Genomic DNA, 23,339 nt, shown 5'->3' on the forward strand with positions numbered 1-23,339 from the left:
GGGATGCTTCCGTTTTTGGACGTCATGATTTACCAAAAACAAGTAGACGATACATTTTTCGTCCGGCCACATAGACGTGATGCTCTCAACACATATGGGACCAACTGTCTTCATCCTAGCATTAAATTTGTCATGGAGATTGAAACTGATGGGATGCTTCCGTTTTTGGACGTCATGATTTACCAAAAACAAGGAGGTACACTGGGAGACAGTGTTCAATGAAAGGTGACATATACCCACCGGTGTCTGCATGTTAAGGGTTGCCATTCACCCTATGAATGCAGCAGCGTCCCTAGGATTCTGTTACGCTGAGCGTAGCATTTCCGACACGGATAATTTCACCCAAGAACTTGCCCGTTTGGGCTGTTTTTAAGGAAAATGGATAGTCAGAGATCAGATTCGTTAGGCTATGGGGTTTGGACTATCCCCGAAGGTGAATTAAGAGGAGCGCAGACCTGTGGCGTTTATTCCTTACGACGAGGGCACATTGTTTAAGGCTAGAAATATTTTAAGGAGTTTTAACATTAAGAGTGTGTTCTGTCCACTTCCCAAGATTAGAGCATTAGACGGATCTGTGAAGAATGATTTGGGGCTTGGGAAGCGTGGCATGTATAAAATTCCGTATCCTTGTGGGTAGGCTTACATCGGCTGTTTGATTCGCACAGTTCAAGACAGTTGCGTGGACCATAGCCATCATATGAGGTTACAACAGCCGGAAAATTGGGCGGTAGCTTAAACGAGGGACGCGGGATGAAATTTGGCGGTACTGTGACAGTTGCCAATATTTTTGATTTTTGGAACAGTCTATATAAAGGGCAAGCAGAATTTACGAGGGTAATCCGAAAAGTAAGGTGTCCTATTTTTTTTATATGTACAGAACTCTGTTTGTGATGCAGTTGGTCACACTGTTATGAAGAGTGCATCACACGCTGTGTGTGAAGATGCGCACGCCGCGCTGATGTGCTCAGTATTGGCTCGGCAGCCGTTGAGAATGGAGCTCCCGTTGGATGTTACCGCCAAGTGCGAAATGCGCGCAGTTATTCGGTTTTTGAACGCAAAGGGCACTGCACCGATTGAAATCCATCGCCAATTGGTGGAAGTGTATAGTGAGTCGTGCATGGGTGTCAAAAATCGTTCTTCGCCAAAGCCGCGTAAATTCAAACAAACACAGTCTGCCGGTAACGTCATGACAACCGTTTTTTTGGGATCGTAAATGGCTATCGTTGGTCGACTTTATCCCCACAATTAACGCTCTGAAAAAATTCAAACCGGCAATTCAGAACTGGAAAAGAGGAAAGAAGACTGTTGAGCAAGGGCGTACTCATTCTCCATGACAACGCTCGCCCACATATCGCTCGGCAAACCGTTGCTCTCCTGCAACAGTTCCAGTGGAACATAATCACCCACCGACGCTATGGTCCTGACTTGGCGTCCAGTAACTATCACATGTTCCCTAGGTTAAAAGAACAATTGGCCGGAAAGCGATTCAGCTCCGACGACGAGGTGAAAGAAAAGGTTCATAATTTTCTGAACAACATGGCTGTGAGCTGGTATGACATGGGCATACAAAAACTGCCACAGCGTCTACAAAAATACATCTACAAAAAAAATGGCTCTGAGCACTATGGGACTCAACATCTTAGGTCATAAGTCCCCTAGAACTTAGAACTACTTAAACCTAACTAACCTAAGGACATCACACACACCCATGCCCGAGGCAGGATTCGAACCTGCGACCGTAGCAGCCCCGCGGTTCCGGACTGCAGCGCCAGAACCGCACGGCCACAGCGGCCGGCTACATCTACAGAAATGGTGATTATGTCGAAAAATAGCTAAATGTTCTAGCTGTAAACTGATGTAAACCATTGCAGAAATAAACAGGTGTATGTACATTTAAAAAATAGAAGACCTTACTTCTGTGATTACCCTCGTAGATTGACAGACAGTTTGATTAACACAGACAATGGCTTTCCTCTTAGCAAGACGTGGAACCCTGTACTATCTCGCATCAAAACAGAAAGTTCTTAGGTGCGGCCACTATAGGTTGTTGATAATAGTCTTTGAGAGTGATATATCGTTGTTACTGGTGTTCCACTGAGGGCGACGCCAGCTGTTCCCTCTTGGAGGCCAGCAGCTGTGATGGGCGGCGCATGGGCCGTGTGCGGTACAGAAGTCAGCATAGGACGACGATGTGCATCCTTGGCGTCAGTTTCCAGCGGGACTCAGCAGCAGTGTTCTCCTGAAGATGGCGGATAGCTGGATCGCCGAATTATTGAAAGAAGTTGGTTTTAGGATCCGGCAGAAAGCTTGAGACTTTCAAGAATTATTACGCCGTGAAGGCGTACGAAGTCACACGCTAGTACATTTACTCTTAGGATTTCAGTCCATCTCGAAGAGCTAAGACCATCGCCCACAGTGTTATTGAGCTGGTGCCATTAAGTATCAGCACTTCCGCTGTGGGAGCGTCGACGGCGGTGGTGTGGCAGTGGGCGGGCGTCCGCGAGACAGTGGTAGGTACCAGCAGGTCCGGCGCGCCGCGCTCGGCATGATCAATACGCGGCCAGCCGGCACCGGCGGGGCCGCTGCGTCTCAAGGGACGCCGGCCCGGATTATCCCCGGCCGCACTCCTCATATGACTCGATATCTCGGCCGCTCCTCACCTGCTAACGACGTCATTACTTGAACGGAGGCGGTCTGATGGGGCCTCGCCAGCTCTCGGCGACTCCGGCAGCGACGCAGCTCTCGCAGGGCCTGCGAGCGAGCCGCGAGACACCGCGCAGATGTACGCAGGTTATTTGTGTTCATATGACGACTGCGCTTCAACTATGAGACCTACAGAAAACAGACACTCATGAATGCCAAAGAACAATGGGAAACTAAGACAAGCAAAAAGATTTACATGTTCTCCACAAGCTGCGACATCGTCCCGAAAAAACACAGTGACCCGTACACGTAATAAGTTTCCTTTCATTTACGTCTATGGTCACAATCTTTTTTGTTTAACAGATTACCGGTTTCGGTCTTTAATGACCATCATCAGATCTGTTTCATGAAAACAAAGCCACTATGGCTGCAGTACATTAGGACTTCGTTTTTATGAAACAGATCTGATGATGATCATTAAAGACCGAAACCGGTAATTTGTGAAACAAAAAAGATTGTGACCATAGACGTAAATTAAAGGATTTACATGCTCAGCAAACTAGACACAGAAACAGTAGTGTAATAACACAGTGAGGAACTTGAAACTTAAAATTAAATTTAAAAAATACGTGCTAAGATAGCTCAATGATATTATTTTTACATGAAATCCTGTACCTTAATCTACGCACTGACGCCATTACGGTCTGATTCTTCCCTGTTTACGTTGTGTACTGAGTGTTTAATATGCCTCCGATAATTGTGAGTCCCGCCGACTGTAAAGTACGGGCTATTATAAGCTCTAAAGGCCTAAAATCGATCGATATTCATCGTGAAATCTGTGCAGTTTACGCAGAAAACATTATGAGTGATGGAATGGTAAGAAGATGGCCCCATAAATGTGCGTGATGAACAATGGAGTGGGCGTCCTTCGGTCTTTAATGAAAGTTTGGTGCACGAAGAGAGAAAACAGACGCTTTACGATTTCCTCCCTGCGGTATGACTTTCCTAATGTTTCTCATAGTGTTTTGAATGACATTGTGACCGAGCACTTGAATTACCGAAAATTGTGCGAGCAGTGGGTACCGAAAATGTTAACGGATGTGCACAAAACCAAACGTTTAGACAGTGCATTGACCTTCCTTGAGCGGTACCTCCACGACGCTGATGAAACATGGGTGGCCTGCTTCACACCAGAATCAAAGCAACAGTCCATGGAAGTTGAGCAAGAGCATCGGTCTGCTGCAAGACAATGCCCGTCCGCATGTGTCGAATCAGACCAAAGATCTCATCACAACTTTTGGATGGGGAACTCTAGATCATCCTCCGTACAGCCCCGATCTTGCGCTCAGTGGATACCATCTGTTCCTGCACGTGAAGAAACACCTGGGCGATCAGCGTCTTCAAGACGATGACGAAGTCAAAACACTGGTGATGCAGTGGTTAACAAGTCAGGCGGCAGACTTCTGTGAGGAGGGTATTCAAAAACTGGTACAACGTTATTACAAGTGCCTCAATATTGACGGAAATTATGTGGAAAAGTAGATTAAGCTACAGGCTTTCATGTAAAAATCAAATTATTGAGATATCTTAGCACGTCTTTTTTAAATTTCGAAACGGAACTTACTTAAAAAACACGCCTCGTATGTAACCAGTTTATAATGATAGAGATCCTCCATGTTATACAGTCACTATAAGGAGCGGCTATTGCATAATGCATAATGGACGGAAAACTAAGCATATATCTTTAGAAAAAGTGTTGCAGAATAAAATGCGTTTCGCAGTTAAGAGAGCAATGTGTGAAATCTTCAATGACTATCGTGGTAGAATATTTTCGAATATCTTTGACAAAAGCCAATGAGATTCTAGTAATGTGTGAAGGCTGCCAGTGACACCGAAGTTAGTGTCCAGCCACTCATGGACGATGTGCGGACTGAAATTGAGAGTAAAAAAGCAAAATCGGAAACGCTGTACTGTTTCCAAATGTTCCTTTACAAAGGAAACCCCATGAATACAAACATTGTTGCACCACCTAAAAGGCGAGTGAAATGGATATGAGTGTCAGTGGCGTTGAGAAACAGCTGAAATTGATAACATTGAACAAAGGCCCAGGGGCCGATGAAATCTGTATCAGATTGTATACCCAATTCGCAGCTGAGTTGGTCGCTCTATTAATTATAACCCATAGTAGATCCATGGAACAAAAACTGTGCCCTGTGTCTTACTTAAATTGCAATAACAAGTTGAAACTTCTTTATTTACATCTGTCTACAAGAAGGATAGCAGAAGTAATCCACAAAACTACCATCCTATATCCTTGACATCCATTTGATCTAAAACCTTAGAACATATTCTGAGCTGGAACATAGGCAGGTATCTCGAAGAGAACGACTTCCTCCACTCAAACCAGCACGCGTTTTGAAACTTCTTACTAAGTTTTTACTTAAATTGCAATAACTTAGGAGTTGAAACTTCTTTATTTAATTCTGAAACTGCTGAGTGAAATTATTTGCAAGTGAACCTGCTTAAACTGTTGAATGAAACTGAACGTACTGACACTTCGCTTGTCTTTGTCATTTCAACACTGACCTACAGAATTTTCCCTGACAAATACAGCTCAAAATTATTCTATTCATTTATGACCCACAATTTACAAGAATAACGCAATCTGACTATTACTTAACACAAAATATTGGCCCTGAATTAGAAGTGTTGTGTTGGCAGAAGAGCCAACACCGTGTTACTAGAGGAGGCCGAAATGCACGCGTTTTAGCTCACGCAGGCTGGCGTGAGGAGGGAAGGACTATACTGACGTGAGGTCTGGAACATGACAAGGAATTAGAATTCAGAAAGCGGACGAAATTAGCTTGATATCTTACTTTAATTCATTAATGATGCACGTCGCTCTTGACGGTACATGATTCACAATATTATCTGTTCAGAATACATTCTTGAAGGATATGGAGCCTTGCTAGGTCGTAGCAAATGACGTAGCTGAAGGCTATGCTAAATTGTCGTATCTGCATATGAGAGCGTAAGTAGACAGTGACCCATCGCTACCAAAGTCGGCTGTACAACTGGGGCGAGTTCTAGGGAGACTCTCTAGACTAGACCTGCCGTGTGGCGGCGCTCGGTCTGCAATCACTGATAGAAGCGACACGCGGGTCCGACGTATACTAACGGACCGCGGCCGATTTAAAGGCTACCACCTAGCAAGTGTGGTGTCTGGCGGTGACACCACAAGAAGAAATCCTGACAATAACCCTTAAATTTCATAAGTCACTTACCTCACAGAAAATATTCGTTACACGAACTACACCGCTGCAGCAGCGCCAATACAGCCATCTAAATAAAAGGCTCTAAGTACTAATATGCATGTGGTTAGCAAAGGAAAGATTTTGTTGCAGAGCAAACAATGTATTAGCGGATTTTACGTTAATCATGTGACATCGAGTTCAAAAATTATACAATCGTCCGTGACATTCAGGTCCACAAATTATATAATGGTCAACAATATTACGTCTCTATGACGGACACGTCCAGACCGTCCGCCCCGCTAGTCCTGCAAACCTGCAACACTGCTAATTATCAGCCTCTAACCTCCATCACTGCTGGCTATTCATCTCTAACTGCGTGTCCGACCAGCCACAGAGTCTCTTACAGAGGGCGCACAGCTCTGTCAGAGTTGTTAATGCAGTCTATCGCGCTGCCAACATACAAACATATAAACAGGCTACTTACAATTTCAACACGTAGATCATGTGAAACCAAACTCGCACTTTTCTCACACGACATTCTGAAAGCCATGGATCAAGGCAGCCAGGCAGATACGTTATTTCTCGATTTACGAAAAGTATTTGGTTTAGTATCACACGTACGCTTATTATCAAAATTACGATCATCAGTAGTATCACACGAAATATGTGACTAGGCTGAGGATTTCTTGATAGGGAGGACGCAGCGTGTCAGGGTGTTATCTTGGATGTGACTGGTGATTTGCTTTAAATGTTCAGAAACGTAAAATCTTGCATTTCACAAAATAAGAAATGTAGAATCCCTTGAATATGACATTAGCGAGTCACAGGTGGAATCTGCAAACTCACACAAATGCTTGGGAGTAAGAATTAGTAGGAACGTGAAGTAGAACGATCATATAGACTTAGTCCTGGGTAAAGCAGGTAGATGATTCTGGTTTATTGACAGAATACTAGGGAAATGCCATCAGTCTGCAAAACAGATAGCTTATAAATCACTTGTGCGATCACTCATCCAAAGATATTGCTCAAGGCTAAAGTGTGTGGGATCCACACCAAGCAGGACTGACAGGGGATTTTTTTTTTTTGGTCATCAGTCTACTGACTAGTTTGATGCGGCCCGCCACAAATTCCTTTCCTGTGCTAACCTCTTCATCTCAGAGTAGCACTTGCAACCTACGTCCTCAATTATTTGCTTGACGTATTCCAATCTCTGTCTTCCTCTACAGCTTTTGCCCTCTCCAGTCCCTCTAGTACCATGGATGTCATTCCCCCATGTCTTAGCAGATGTCCTATCATCCTGTCCCTTCTCCTTATCAGTGTTTTCCACATTTTCCTTTCCTCTCCGATTCTGTGTAGAACCTCCTCATTCCTTACCTTATCAGTCCACCTAATTTTCAACATTCGTCTATAGCACCACATCTCAAATGCTTCGATTCTCTTCTGTTCCGGTTTTCCCATAGTCCATGTTTCACTACCATACAATGCTGTACTCCAGACGTACATCCTCAGAAATTTCTTCCTCAAATTAAGGCCGGTATTTGATATTAGTAGACTTCTGTTGGCCAGAAATGCCTTTTTTGCCATAGCGAGTCTGCTTTTGATGTCCTCCTTGCTCCGTCCGTCATTGGTTATTTTACTGCCTAGGTAGCAGAATTCCTTAACTTCATTGACTTCGTTACCATCAATCATGATGTTAAGTTTCTCGCTGTCCTCATTTCTACTACTTCTCATTACCTTCGTCTTTCTCCGATTTACTCTCAAACCATACTGTGTACTCATTAGACTGTTCATTCCGTTAAGCAGATCATTTAATTCTTCTTCACTTTCACTCAAGATAGCAATGTCATCAGCGAATCGTATCATTGATATCCTTTCACCTTGTATTTTAACTCCACTCCTGAATCTTTCTTTTATTTCCATCATTGCTTCCTCGATGTACAGATTGAAGATTCAAATGGTTCAAATGGCTCTGAGCACTATGGGACTTAACATCTATGGTCATCAGTCCCCTAGAACGTAGAACTACTTAAACCTAACTAACCTAAGGACATCACACAACAGATTGAAGAGTAGGGGAGAAAGGCTACAGTCTTGTCTTACACCCTTCTTAATACGAGCACTTCGTTCTTGATCGTCCACTCTTATTATTCCCTCTTGGTTGTTGTACATATTGTATATGACCCGTCTCTCCCTATAGCTAACCCCTACTTTTTTCAGAATCTCGAGCAGCTTGCACCATTTTATATTGTCGAACGCTTTTTCCAGGTCGACAGATCCTATGAAAGTGTCTTGATTTTTCTTTAGCCTTGCTTCCGTTATTAGTCGTAACGTCAGAATTGCCTCTCTCGTCCTTTTACTTTTCCTAAAGCCAAACTGTTCGTCACCTAGCGCATTCTCAATTTTCTTTTCCATTCTTCTGTATATTATTCTTGTAAGTAGCTTCGATGCATGAGCTGTTAGGCTGATTGTCCGATAATTCTTGCACTTGTCAGCTCTTGCCGTCTTCGGAATTGTGTGGATGATGCTTTTCCGAAAGTCAGATGGTATGTCGCCAGACTCATATATTCTACACACCAACGTGAATCGTCGTTTTGTTGCCACTTCCCCCAATGATTTTAGAAATTCTGATGGAATGTTATCTATCCCTTCTGCCTTAATTGACCGTAAGTCCTCCAAAGCTCTTTTAAATTCCGATTCTAATAGTGGATCCCCTATCTCTTCTAAATCGACTCCTGTTTCTTCTTCTATCACATCAGACAAATCTTCACCCTCATAGAGGCTTTCAATGTATTTTTTCTGTGGTGTCACCGCCTTTAAATCGGCCGCGGTCCGTTAGTATACGTCGGACTCGCGTGTCGCCACTGTCAGTGATTGCAGACCGAGCGCCGCCACACGGCAGGTCTAGAGAGACGTCCTAGCACTCGCCCCAGTTGTACAGGAGACCTTGCTAGCGATGGTTCACTGACAAATTACGCTCTCCTTTGCCGAGACGATAGTTAGCATAGCCTTCAGCTACGTCATTTGCTACGACCTAGCAAGGCGCCATTATCATTTGCTATTTATCTTGTGATGCATGTACCGTCAGACCGATGTTCACCAATTATGGATTAAAGTTAAGTATTCCAGAAATCACGTTCTATTTTTGCTACTATAAGACCTTGACCTGTTCCAGAACTCACGCCAGCCTGCTTGAGCTAAACGCGTGCCTTTCGGCTTCCTCTCCTAGTGACTTGGCTGTCTCGCCAAGTCACAACACTTTCCACCTATCTGCTCTCTCCTCTGCATTTAACAGTGGAATTACCGTTGCACTCTTAATGTTACCATCGTTGCTTTTAATGTCACCAAAGGTTGTTTTGACTTTCCTGTATGCTGAGTCTGTCCTTCCGACAATCATATCTTTTTCGATGTCTTCACATTTTTCCTGCAGCCATTTCGTCTTAGCTTGCCTGCACTTCTTATTTCTTTCATTCCTCAGCGACTTGTATTTCTGTATTCCTGATTTTCCAGGAACATGTTTGTACTTCCTCCTTTCATCAATCAACTGAAGTATTTCTTCTGTTACCCATGGTTTCTTCACAGCTACCTGCTTTGTACCTATGTTTTCCTTCCCAACTTCTGTGATGGCCCTTTTTAGAGATGTCCATTCTTCTGCATCTGTACTGCCTACAGCGCTATTCCTTATTGCTGTATCTATAGCGTTAGAGAACTTCAAACGTAACTCGTCATTCCTTAGTACTTCCGTATCCCACTTCTTTGCGTATTGATTCTTCCTGACTAATGTCTTGAACTTCAGCCCACTCTTCATCACTACTATATTGTGATCTGAGTCTATATCTGCTCCTGGGTACGCCTTACAATCCAGTATCTGATTTCGGAATCTCTGTCTGACCATGATGTAATCTAATTGAAATCTTCCCGTATCTCCCGGTCTTTTCCAAGTATACCTCCTCCTCTTGTTATTCTTGAACAGGGTATTCGCTATTTCTAGCTGAAACTTGTTACAGAACTCAATTAGTCTTTCTCCTCTTTCATTCCTTGTCCCAAGCCCGTATACTCCTGTAACCTTTTCTTCTACTCCTTCCCCTACAACTGCATTCCAGTCGCCCATGACTATTAGATTTTCGTTCCCCTTTACATACTGCATTACCCTTTCAATATCCTCATACACTTTCTCTATCTGTTCATCTTCAGCTTGCGACGTCGGCATGTATACCTGAACTATCGTTGTCGGTGCTGGTCTGCTGTCGATTCTGATTTGAACAACCCGGTCACTGAACTGTTCACAGTAACACACCCTCTGCCCTACCTTTCTATTCATAACGAATCCTACACCTGTTATACCATTTTCTGCTGCTGTTGATATTACCCGATACTCATCTGACCAGAAATCCTTGTCTTGCCTCCACTTCACTTCACTGACCCCTACTATATGTAGATTGAGCCTTTGCATTTCCCTTTTCAGATTTTATAGTTTCCCTACTACGTTCAAGCTTCTGACATTCCATGCCCCGACTCGTAGAACGTTATCCTTTCGTAGATTATTCAATCTTTTTCTCATGGTAACCTCCCCCTTGGCAGTCCCCTCCCAGAGATCCGAATGGGGGACTATTCCGGAATCTTTTGCCAATGGAGAGATCATCATGACACTTCTTCAATTACAGGCCACATGTCCTGTGGATACACGTTACGTGTGTTTAATGCAGTGGTTTCCATTGCCTTCTGCATCCTCATGCCGTTGATCATTGCTGATTCTTCCGCCTTTAGGGGCAATTTCCCACCCCTAGGACAAGAGAGTGCCCTGCACCTCTATCCGCTACTCCGCCCTCTTTGACAAGGCCGTTGGCAGAATGAGGCTGACTTCTTATGTCGGAAGTCTTCGGCCGCCAATGCTGATTATTTATCAAAATTTGGGCAGTGGCGGGGATCGAAGCCGGGACCGAAGTTTTGATTATGAATCAAAGACGCTACCCCTAGACCACGGGTACATCCAGTATCCAGTATCCAGGGGATAATGAACGCCGGCCGCGGTGGCCGTGCGGTTCTAGCGCTGCAGTCCGGAACCGCGGGGCTGCTACGGTCGCAGGTTCGAATCCTGCCTCGGGCATGGATGTGTGTGATGTCCTTAGGTCAGGTTTAAGTAGTTCTAAGTTCTAGGGGACTGATGACCTAAGATGTTAAGTCCCATAGTGCTCAGAGCCATTTGAACCATTTTTTGATACTGAACGTATACAGAGGAGGTCAGCACGAATGGTCACAGGCTTGTTTGATCCGCGGGATAATGCCACTGCAGTGTTGAAAGAACTGAACTGGCAGGCTCTTGAAGATAAACGAAAACTATTCTGAGAGAGTGAGCTGATAAAGTTTCAGAACCGGATCCAGATGATGACTGTAGGAATATACTACAACCTACTATACGTCGCTCCTACAGGGATAAGATTAGGTTTATTACAGCAAGCACAGAGGCATTTAAACAATCGAACTTCCTCGCTCCATATATGAAATGAACGTGAAAAAGCCCTAATAATTGGTACAGCGGGACGTACTCTCTGCCATGCACTTCACAGTGGTCCACCGAGTACCGAAGTAGGTGTAGATGAAGATCACTGTATAGAAGTACTCTCGAAGTTTTTAACACTCATTACAGTTTCTCAACACGAACTGCCCAAGAAGCAGCGACAGCAGCCCACATTGGAAATCTGTTAATTGGGTTGCATTCCTCCATGCACGAACTAATTTTACGAGACAATACGGAGCGAATCATTTCGTTTTTTTTTATATCGGTAAAAAAGGTACAGTTGTAGGATCACCTCTGTTGTATCCGCACACGTAATGTGTCACGGCGTTTACTTAATTTTAGGCAGGAAGTCCCAGAATGTTCTCTATCAGACAAGAGTGTCGTAAACAAACAGATTCACAAATAGGCGATAATAAGGTGCTGAGGCTTTGGCTGACTCTGCTCATAAACTGATAGTAGACTGGTCTGGTCTCGATGCGGCCTCCTCTTAAGCCGTATCGGTGATGTCGCTACGTGCACATCCAGCCGGAGGTGTGGATTCGAGAAGGCCGCGGATTTTGTGTGGCCGTCACGTTGTCTATTGTCAACCTCGTTATGTGTTCTGCCTGGTGTGGTACCAATACTGGTGCGACACGACAACTTTGTTGTCCATCTGCCTCTCTGTCCGTCCAACTTACAAAAACTCTTTCTCTCAGAAATGAGTAGACGTATCAAGTCAAAATCTAAGTTCATACTGGAGACTATGGTCCTTTGTAGGAACAAAAAAGTGAATCTTCTACGTCAGTGCAAGCAAAAGATGTGGCCATTGATGTCCCATATTTTGAAACAAACTTACTGAAGAAAATGTATAGGGTCCTTCGCGTCGACATAGAGTAGCGAAATTTGGTTAGAAGCAAGGTTTCACAGTATAAATAGTGGACGAAACCAGACACTGTCGATTCGTAGTTATGACCGACTTTAAACTCAAAATTGAATCATTCTAGGAAGTCTCGGAAGGCCTAGGACCGATATCTTGCTAGCATCAATGTCGATAACAGGCAAAAATATTCGGATTCTCGATTTGCGGGATGCATGAACTCTCTACATACACACGACATTGCAATGCCTGTGTTATTCCCAAATACGATGCAATGTACCTTCGGACTTGCGTGCTTGTCCGAGGGAACAGGCACTGCGGCGACTACAACCGCTGTGGAATACATGAAATGTATATGCAGTTGCGAATAGGAGCAACCATCAGCTGTATAATCGAATGACAACATTACGGCAATGAAAATTTGCCTCGTATTTCGGAATAACAGTATCACTGCAATATTTTAGGCACCCGCCAACACCGGGCAAATGACTCAATTAAAATGTCTCTCCTGTACAGGAATGTACATAAGGGACGTAACAGTACAGGACGTAGACACATGCTTGACGACATACGGAAGTTTTGGACTGAACGTGAGTCGTACTCGGATAGCCAAATGATTAAAAAACAGCAAGGCGACCGCTTGCGATAATAAATCCTGGTTCGAGTTCCAGTCAAGCACAAATTTTCATTCCATCACGCAGCTGATGGTTGTTCATATTCACAACTGCGAATACATTTCTTGTATGTCCATATACATAGTTTTTAGCCCAGTCCTTCTCGTAATTGGCCAGTTTGTATGTATATCTTCTACTTTTCCTGTAGTCGTCATAAGCCATGGAGGCACTTACGAATAATTCTGTACAGTGGGCCAGGAAAGTCTTTTTCTCAATTTCCGCACTGTTTATACAGTTGATTCACTGAGACATACTTCATCTTGGTCGAAAAAGAGTGCAGATACATTTCTCGTTAGAAGCAAAAATACTGCAGCTTCCTTCAGAAAAAAGAAACCTGAATTCGACTTGAATGATTGGCTAGAATTGAGCACCAAACGTACTTACAAAACTTCTGTGGTACTGTGACTATAGACGAAGTATGTACACTGCCAGAGCTAACTTAGTTATTAAAATATCTCATTGAACGTTGCCAGAGTTTCTAAAGTTAATTGTGTAGCTTCCATAACGTCGTAGGGTAACAAAAATGTCTTCGAAACAATATAAATCATAGCTGTAGAAGTATTCCACTACTGTACCATCTTGTTCTTTCGACAGCCAATTAAATCGCTAGCTGACATGACGTCAGACAGAAACAAATGTATCCACAATCTTGTTTTTAGCTCACGTTCTTCAGCATATAAAGTGTCAATGACACAGATCCGTATGCTACAACGCCTGTAACGAAACTTTTTAAGTAAATCAAATGAAAAAGCCTTGTATATAAAGTAAAAGCATTTATGACGAGAAATTCATCAACATTCTGTTACTTTATAGGATGAAAGTAATGTGACATTAATGCGATAAGTCCTGTGTGTCATCTGACTGCGGTTCCAGGCCTGAAACTCGGTAGATGAAATGCAGGGGTATCAAAAAGAATCATCCGATTTGGCACATCTATATTTCTGAAACTAATATGCATACAAAATGAATTCTGTTTCTTTGATGAACGGGACACTCAAAAAGTTTTTTTCATTCCTTTTCATAGGTGTTCAATATGCCCCCCCCCCCCCTGAGATGAACGGCATATGTTAATGCCGTATTCAGTTTTTTCCCACCCTGTACTTGAGTTATACACTACTTGGCATTAAAATTGCGACACCAAGAAGAAATGCAGATGATAAACGGGTATTCATTGAACAAATATATTATACTAGAACTGACATGTGATTACATTTTCACTCAGAACAACCACCTCTGATCGTAATAACGGCCTTGATACGCCTGGGCATTGAGTCAAACAGAGCTTGGATGGAGTGTGCAGGTACAGATGCCCATGCAGCTTCAACACGATACCACAATTCATCAAGAGTACCATAACGCCGGGTGATACGCCAGTATGGCGATTACGAATACATGCTTCCAATGTGCGTTCATCGCGATGTCGCCAAACACGGATGCGACCATCATGATGCTGTAAACAGAACCCGGATTCATCCGAAAAAATGAAATTTTACCATTCTTGCACCCAGGTTCGTCGTTGATTACACCATCGCAGGCGCTCCTGTCTGTGATCCAGCGTCAAGGGTAACGGCACCCATGATCTCCGAGCTGATAGTCCATGCTGCTGCAAACGTCGTCGAATTGTTCGTGCAGATGGTTGTTGTCTTGCATACGTCCCTATCTGTTGACTCAGGGATCGAGACGTGGCTGCGCGATCCGTTACAGCCATGCGGATAAGATACCTGTCATCTCGACTGCTAGTGATATGAGGCCGTTGGGATCCAACACGGCTTTCCGTATTACCCTCCTGAACCCACCGATTCCATATTCTGCTAACAGTCATTGGATCTCGACCTACGCGAGCGGCAATGTCGCGATACGATAAACCGTAATCGCGATAGGCTACAATCCGACCTTTATCAAAGTCGGAAACGTGATGGTACGCATTTCTCCTCCTTATACGAGGCATCACATCAACGTTTCACCAGGCAACGCCGGTCAACTGCTGTTTGTATATGAGAAATCGGTTGGAAACTTTCCTCAAGTCAGCACGTTGCAGGTGTCACCACCGACGTCAACCTTGTGTGAATGCTCTGAAAAGCTAATCATTTGCATATTACAGCATTTTCTTCCTGTCGGTTAAATTGCGCGTCTGTACCACGCCATCTTCGTGTTGTAGCAATTTTAATGGCCAGTAGTGCAGCTTCCACAGCCGCTGTAAAGCGATATCTCAGTTCATTCATTATTGTTGATAAGGGAGGCATATAGACGGAGTCTTTTATAAGGTTCCACAAGAAATCACATACAGTAAGGTCCGATGACCTTGGAGGACAGTAATGTAAGGCTGAATTATTTGGTCCAATGCGATTGATCCATCGTTCAGTAATCCTTTGGCATAAAAATTCGCGCCTTTCCCGATGCCAGTGTGGCGGTGCCCCATCCTGTTCGTAAATGAAATGTTTCAAATCAGTCCGCAGCTGTGGGACAAGAAAGTTCTCAAGCATATCGAGATATATGCTTCCATATCGAGATGTATGCTTTCTGTAACAGTGTTATCGGCAAAGAAAAATGGACCATACACCTTTTCCTGTGAAACTGCGCAAAAGAAATTAAATTTTGTACAACTTCATGTGGTTGTTCCATGCCCCATATTCTCATATTATGACAATTTACCTTTCCATTGAAATGGAATGTTGCCTCGTCACTAAACACTAAGCGCGGATGAAAACTGTAAATCTCAATGTTGTCATCAACTAAATTATAGAACACACGTTTTTGTCACATTCACGAAGGGCTGAATTCTGTATGGTTTCATGTGTAAACGTCAACGCAACGCATGCCAGACGGACATCGGGGGCATGTTGAGCTTTCGAGCAGCACGGCGAACGGATTTCGCGAACTCCTTGTGAAACTGTGTCTGACGCGTTCGACGCCTGTGTCAGACACTTGGGGACGGCCCGGCGATTTGCCTCTACACAAACAACACGTTTCTAGGAGTTGTTCATGCCATCGTCTAATGCTCTGTGCTTTAGGAGGATCCACATCATACGTAGTACGAAAGTCACGCGGAACACTTTTTATTGACCCGCACTGCACAAAACGTGCAACCCAAAACACTCTGTATTGTCCTAATACAATTTTTACTAGAAATGAAGTGGACGCACACTGCTGCTACCTAGCGGGAACCATGTAAAACTCGAGCCTTTGCTCTTTCCAACAGTACATTGTTCACGCACGTATCTCAAATAACGTAATAGTTACGGTTTTTATTTAAATCGTATGATTCTTTCTGATACATCCTGTGGATACTTTATTCAGGAAGTGTGACTGCTTGAAGTATTTTCTTCAGTTATAATTACGGAAGCCGTTCCGAAACGTTTTTGGAGTATTTCGTTGCATATAAGCAGCCTGCGCTTTCCGGTAGGTCCTTCCATTGTGAGTGCGCTTCCAGATCAAATTTTCACAGCGCAGTGGAGAGTGAACTAATTTTAAAGTTCCTGGAAGATGAAAACTGTGTGCCGAACCAGGCCCCAAACCCGGAACCTTTGCTGGGTTCGTGTCTCGGTCCGGCATACGTTTTAATCTGCCAGGAAATTTCAAATCAGCGCACACTCCGGTGCACAGTGAAAATTTATTCTGGAAACAATCTCCTAGGGATCGCCTGTGGCTAAGCCATTGCTACACAATATATTTTCTTTCATAAGTGGTAGTCCCGCCTAGTCATGCAGGAGAGCTATTGTGAAGTTTGTTGGGTAGAAGAAGAGGTACCGACGGAAGTAAAGCTGTGAGACGCACCGCGATTCGTACTTCGATAGCTCAGTGTGGGACCAGTTCGATTCCAGGTGTGGAAGTTTTAAATGCATTTCATTTCATTGTTTACTGCAGTTTATCTTTGTATGTGTATTACAATGGCAATATTAGCACAACGGTGCTTATGTCGACGGTAAGCACTGCTTGCCTTTTTTGTAAACCAATTAGGAGAATTTATTCATGGTGCTTGCTACTGACAAACAGTAATGCTCACCCTATTATTTAACCTCAAATAATGCTCGGTTCTGTCGCGGGTTAGTTTTTCCGATAGTGTTAGTACATTAACAGCAATTTGAACATGTTTATTGATGTTGACCGGTATTCAACTCGCGTATGGGATCAATGAAATGAGAAACCGGATGCTTCCCTGCAAGGAGTATGTAGGCCACTTGACGAAACAGCACCATCGCAACTCAGCCATGCACCGCGGCATCGCTGCGGTGAATTTCATCGGCCAAGTGACCCCCATAATGTCCGCTGTCTGGCGTCAAAGTTAATATCAAGAAATTTGGGGTTGATCTATTTCCTATTACAGCATTATGATTAAAATAAATTTTCGTTACTTCTCCATTTCTTTTGTAAAAGAGTACATATACAGGGTGGTCACAAACAGTCTGAAAAGTTTTTAAGGGTCTTATTGGATGGATTGTGCTGAGAAGTAAGCTTTAAGAAAGTAATTCTATACGTCGCGCCGCTTCCGAGTTAATTAGCATCACAGTTAGCCACTCAGACCTATGCGCGCGCAATTGCTACCGATCCGCCAGAGACGGTGTCACCAAACGTGTCCTTCGTTTGGTGTCGTAAAACCCAACAAGAGAGTGACACAGAAACTGGAGATGGGACCGAAGTAAGAACAGAACCCGAGCCAAAGACTGTGTAGTCTCGTGATCGTTCGCGCTATCATAAAAGCTGACACTAATTTTACGTGGCTGGCGACTTGAATTTGGGCGCGAAACGGATTGATTGACTAACCTCAGTACTAATTACCTCGGAACGGCGCAATATATCGAATTTTTTTTAACAAATATTTCTCATCATAACCTGCCCTGCAACACTCTTACGAGCATTACAGATTGTTTTCACAAATCGCGTGTAATACGAAATTGTCACATTCACCTGTGTAAAGTAAGTAAGGAAGATAAGGTTTAACGTCCCTTCTACATCGAGGTCATTGGAGTCGGACCACAAGCTGACATTGTCTCAAGGATGGGGAAGAAAATCGGCCGCGCCCTTTCAAAGGAATCATCCCAGCATTTGCCTCGAGTGATTTAGGGAAACATCGTCCTCCCGAATTGCGTCAAGTACAAGTGACTGATGTATGTAAGTGTGTGTACGAAGTACTGTTTGTAATTTTCGTTGTAAACACCCATAGATGTTATTGAATCCTGCCTAGTTGTCAGAGATGGGGTGTCTACGAAATCTGCTTTTATGATCGCTAGACAACAATTGAAACAAATTGTTTAATAAGTTTTATTAAAAAGGCATAAAAAAATACAATAATTTTGTGTTAAACATACACTACTGGGCATTAAAATTGCTACACCACGAAGATGACGTGCTACAGACGCGAAATTTAACCGACAGGAAGAAGACGCTGTGATGTGCAAATGATTAGCTTTTCAGAGCATTCACACAAGGTTGGCGCCGGTGGCAACACCTACAACGTGCTAACATGAGGAAAGTTTCCAACCGGTTTCTCATACACAAACAACAGTTGACCGGCGTTGCCTGGTGAAACGCTGTTGTGATGCCTCGTATAAGGAGGAGAAATGCGTACCATCACGTTTCCGACTTTGATAAAGGTCGGATTGTAGCCTATCACGATTGCGGTTTATTGTATCGCGACATTGCTGCTCGCGTTGGTCGAGATCCAATGACTGTTAGCAGAATATGGAATCAGTGGGTTCAGGAGGGTAATACGGAACGCCGTGCTGGATCCCAAGGGGCTCGTATCACTAGCAGTCGAGATGACAGGTATCTTATCCGCATGGCTGTAACGCATCGTGCAGCCAAGTCTCGATCCTTTAGTCAACAGATGGGGACATTTGCAAGACAACTACCGTTTGCACGAACAGTCCGACGACGTTCGCAGCAGCATGGACTAACAGCTCGGAGATCATGGCTCCGGTTACACTTGACGCTGCATCACAGGCAGGAGCGCCTGCGATGGTGTATTCAACGACGAACCTGGGTGCACGAATGGCAAAACGTCATTTTTTCGGATGAATCCAGGTTCCGTTTACAGCATCATGATGGTCGCATCCGTGTTTGGCGACATCGCGGTGAACACACATTGGAAGCGTGTATTCGTCATCTCCATACTGGCGTATCACCCGACGTGATGGTATGGGGTGCCACTGGCTATACGTCTCGGTCACCTCTTGTTCACACTGACGGCACTTTCAACGGTGGACGCTACATTTCACATGTGTTACGACCCGTGGCTCTACCCTTCATTCCATCCGTGGGGAACCCTACATTTCAGCAAGAAAATGCACGACCGCATGTTGCAGGTCCTGTACGGGCCTTTCTGGATACAGAAAATGTTCGACTGCTGCCCTGGCCAGCACATTCTCTAGATCTCTCACCAATTGAAAACGTCTGGTCAATGGTGGCCGAGCGACTGGGTCGTCACAATACGCCAGTTTCTGCTCTTGATGTACTGTGGTATTGTGTTTAAGCTGCATGGGGAGCTGTACCTGTACACGCCATCCAAGCTCTGTTTGGCACAATGCCCAGCCGTATCAAGGCCGTTATCACGGCCAGAGGTGGTTGTTCTGGGTACTGATTTCTCAGGATCTATGCACCCAAACTGCGTGAAAATCTAATCACATGTCAGTTCTAGTACAATATATTTGTCCAATGAATACCCGTTTATCATCTGCATTTCTTCTTGGTGTAGCAATTTTAATGGCCAGTAGTGGATGTGTGGCTGGCTACGGGCGTTAGACAAAATAAACAATGTTCTTTAGTATATACAGTTCCAACGTTGGTGCTCTTGAAGTGCCTTATGTTGATGCTGCTGTAGAACTGGCCGCTAGCAGTCAGCGCAGTGGTTAGGTCTTCTTGGCGTAGAGGGCGCTGCCATCGTGTTGTCGTGCCGGAGAGGGGTCGGTCAGCGTGGATTTTGCTGACGTCTTCTTCACAGTCCTCTCTCTCGCTTCGGACTGACGTGCCGTGCCACAAATGAATTTTTGTCATCAGCATGGAATTGCCTCTACAAGTACGTGGCAAAGATGTGGCATAAGGTTTGCTGGTACACACTCTGCACATTTTGACTCTCATTATATCACAAGTACAGACTGATGTCGTTCAAAAGCACCTTGGATTTTCATTTCACTAGTAACTTACTAAGTTGTATTCGATATCTGGATTCAACGTGCTTAAAATTTTGAAGAAATAATTCCAAGTATATTTCGGTTTTATCCACAGGAATAAGTATAACAGCCATCAAAAATTTTAGACTTTTTACTTCTCATGATCATATTGCCGAGTCCTTGTTTGTACTGTTCATACTGTGGCAGCGTCACGAAATTTTTTCCTAGTACGTCAGTCTGACAGTTCATACAGACGCTAATTATAGAAAATATTGCCTTCCCGGCCTAACAAAATCAGTGAGCGAGGCATAGAGACAATGGCAGCACCAACAGCCCGGTTAACCTGAGGTACGAAAGGGCTACGCTTCCTGCGGATTTGGGACAGAAGAAGTGTATTTTTAAAAGGACATCAGTGCATAATATGGTGATTTCTAATATGCTATTGCTTCAGATAGTAAATGTTGCTATGGTCTAAATTTTACTATCCAGTTCCGAGAATGGAAGAAGTTCTGTCACAAACATTTATTTTTGAGATGTAATATGATTTTGGACCACAGTTATTCAAATAAATTTGTAAATTACATTTCTTCATAATGGATGGAAATAATTATGTGCCCTATTATCATTTACAAATTTTCATGGTCCTTACTAGGGAGCCGGCCGTGGTAGTCGTGCGGTTCTAGGCGCTGCAGTCCAGAACCGCCGGACTGCTACGGTCGCAGGTTCGAATCCTGCCTTGGGCACGGATGTGTGTGATGTACTTAGGTTAGTTAGGTTTCAGTAGTTCTAAGTTCTAGGGGACTGATGACCTCAGATGTTAAGTCCCATAGTGCTCAGAGCCATTTTTTGAACCAGCCGTGGTAGTCGTGCGGTTCTAGGCGCTGCAGTCCGGAACCGCCGGACTGCTACGGTCGCAGGTTCGAATCCTGCCTTGGGCATGGATGTGTGTGATGTCCTTAGGTTACTTAGATTTCAGTAGTTCTAAGTTCTAGGGGACTGATGACCTCAGATGTTAAGTCCCATAGTGCTCAGAGCCAGTCTTACTAGGGTGTTTGCTGTGAGACAAGCAGTACTGACAGGTGGCAGTAGATGAGAAAGAGCTCTAGCACATGTTGTCGATCACCGATCGCAGTGTTGTTGGTGAAGCTGACGGTGCACTGTGGGTGATTAGCTACGTCATGTAGCATGGAGCGGGTGGACGTCCTGGAACTGGCCAGCCTCATCGCTCGTGGGCTGGCGCTGCGTGTGCGGCGAGCATCACTTTCTCGATCACGAGTCTCACCTTCCATGCCTTCCCAGGCACGAGCGCCAGCGTCCCTTCAAAGCGTCGTCCACAGCTACGTCCCTAGGCGTAGTCATACAACATTCGATCGGCTACATTCTTCTTCCACAAGAGAAAAGAGAAAAATGCTCTGTTAATTTGAAATGAAACTGTTTTGTTAAGGAGAATCTCTTTTACGTTCATTAAAAGCCACGGCTAAATTTTATTTCTCAGGGCGCTATCGCCAGAATCATCACACGTATCCCATCGTGAAGACATCCGTCTTACTCACGATGGATAAAAGAATATCTCTCTTTAGTGTTAGGTGATAATCATATTAAATATAATGCTCAAATTACTATTTTTCTTTGTGAGGCTTGATGCTCCAGTATAGCTGGCTACGTGTAATGGCAGTGTACACAATTAAAATAATTCTTTTAAAAAAAACTGTACCTCTGTCCTAAAATGAAATGGAAATTATTATGAGACGCCGCTTCACATTTATTAAGATTAATTCCTTCAACACTTTCAGAATTAAACGAGTGTTAAGAAGTTTTTGTCAATTTCAACAGAAATGGCGTGGCTTCAACAATGCAATTGCAAATGGCCAGGGCAACATTTAATTGTTACGTAATTAATTAAATAAAGGGGACAGGGAAAGTACTTTCTTGCTACTAACAAAAACACATACTGCATTAGATACTGACATTTACATTTTGCAGAAATTCTAAATACACTACATATGAATACATTAATTAATTACAGACCGTGATCTATGTGCGACCTTGAGCTAGGACGTCAGAACCAAGAAGACGAAAGAGCAACAGAGAGAGCAAAGATACAAAGTTTCTTTCTTTTATACTGCATAACTAAGAATATTTTTATTGAATATATCGGTTATTACATTTTATATTCCTTATATACTATATACAGCAATCCCAGCATTCATTAAATAAATGTAATAATCCAAAATCACAAAGTGGAACAGCATATTTTAAAAGTTCCATATTTATATTATATGGTCCTTTGGCTTTCCTGTCTTCCATATTTTTAAAATTACTTCCAGTTTTTCATACGCTACTAGATATTTCTATGCCTTGAGGCTAATACATCTTTTACAAAAATCTGCAACTACATCGTACAGTAAATAAAAAGATTTGCAGTGTACTAGGTAGATTCTCACCAGACGGACTTTACATACTGCAGATGCATTGCCCACCATCTTCATATGTTGGATCTTGTACTGCTAAGAATTACTTCTTCCTACATTGAGAGAAATTACTAGTTTCTCGACCGTATAACTGTTTTTAACTTCCAAAACTCCAGTTGTGAATTTCTGACACAAATCAATTAATGACCAAATATCCACTCTGAGGTAGATATTGCGAAAGAAACAGGAGATTGCAATAAAGATACACATAATATATTTCTAGATTTTAAAGCAGCACATGACACCATAAAAAGAAATGAGCTTATTGAAGCCGTAAAAGGGCTGGGAATACCACAACATTCAATACGCCTCATAACTTTGTCAATGGGAAAAGTAGTATGTAGAGTAAGGATACAACGAAATTTAATATCGTGATGCTTTCTAACATAGCACTAGAGAAAGTGATAAGGACAGGCCGAATCAACACAACAGGCACATTTTATGGTGAGCTTCAGGCCTATGCGGATGATGTGAATATTACTGCAAGAACAGAACTAGCTGCTACAGAAACACACAGGGCAATGGTGGTAGCAGCAATAGAAACGGGACTGGAATTGAACGTCAGCAAAACCAGATACATGCAAACAATACTACTTGAACTAAATACAGTGTTAGAAATTGATCAGGCACAAATAGAATCTGTTAGTGAATTGTCTATCTGGGAATACTGGGGACACCACAGAATGATATTAGTATAAAAATAAGGCGGCAATCCACCTAGCTAATACTTGCTATTACGGACTGACCATACAGATTATGTCCAAAATGTGCCTAGAAGAACAAAGTGTCACCTGTATAAAACTGTATTACGTCCAGTGTT

This window comes from Schistocerca nitens, chromosome 5 (genome assembly GCF_023898315.1).
Source record: "Schistocerca nitens isolate TAMUIC-IGC-003100 chromosome 5, iqSchNite1.1, whole genome shotgun sequence".
Classification (NCBI taxonomy): Eukaryota; Metazoa; Arthropoda; class Insecta; order Orthoptera; family Acrididae; genus Schistocerca; species Schistocerca nitens.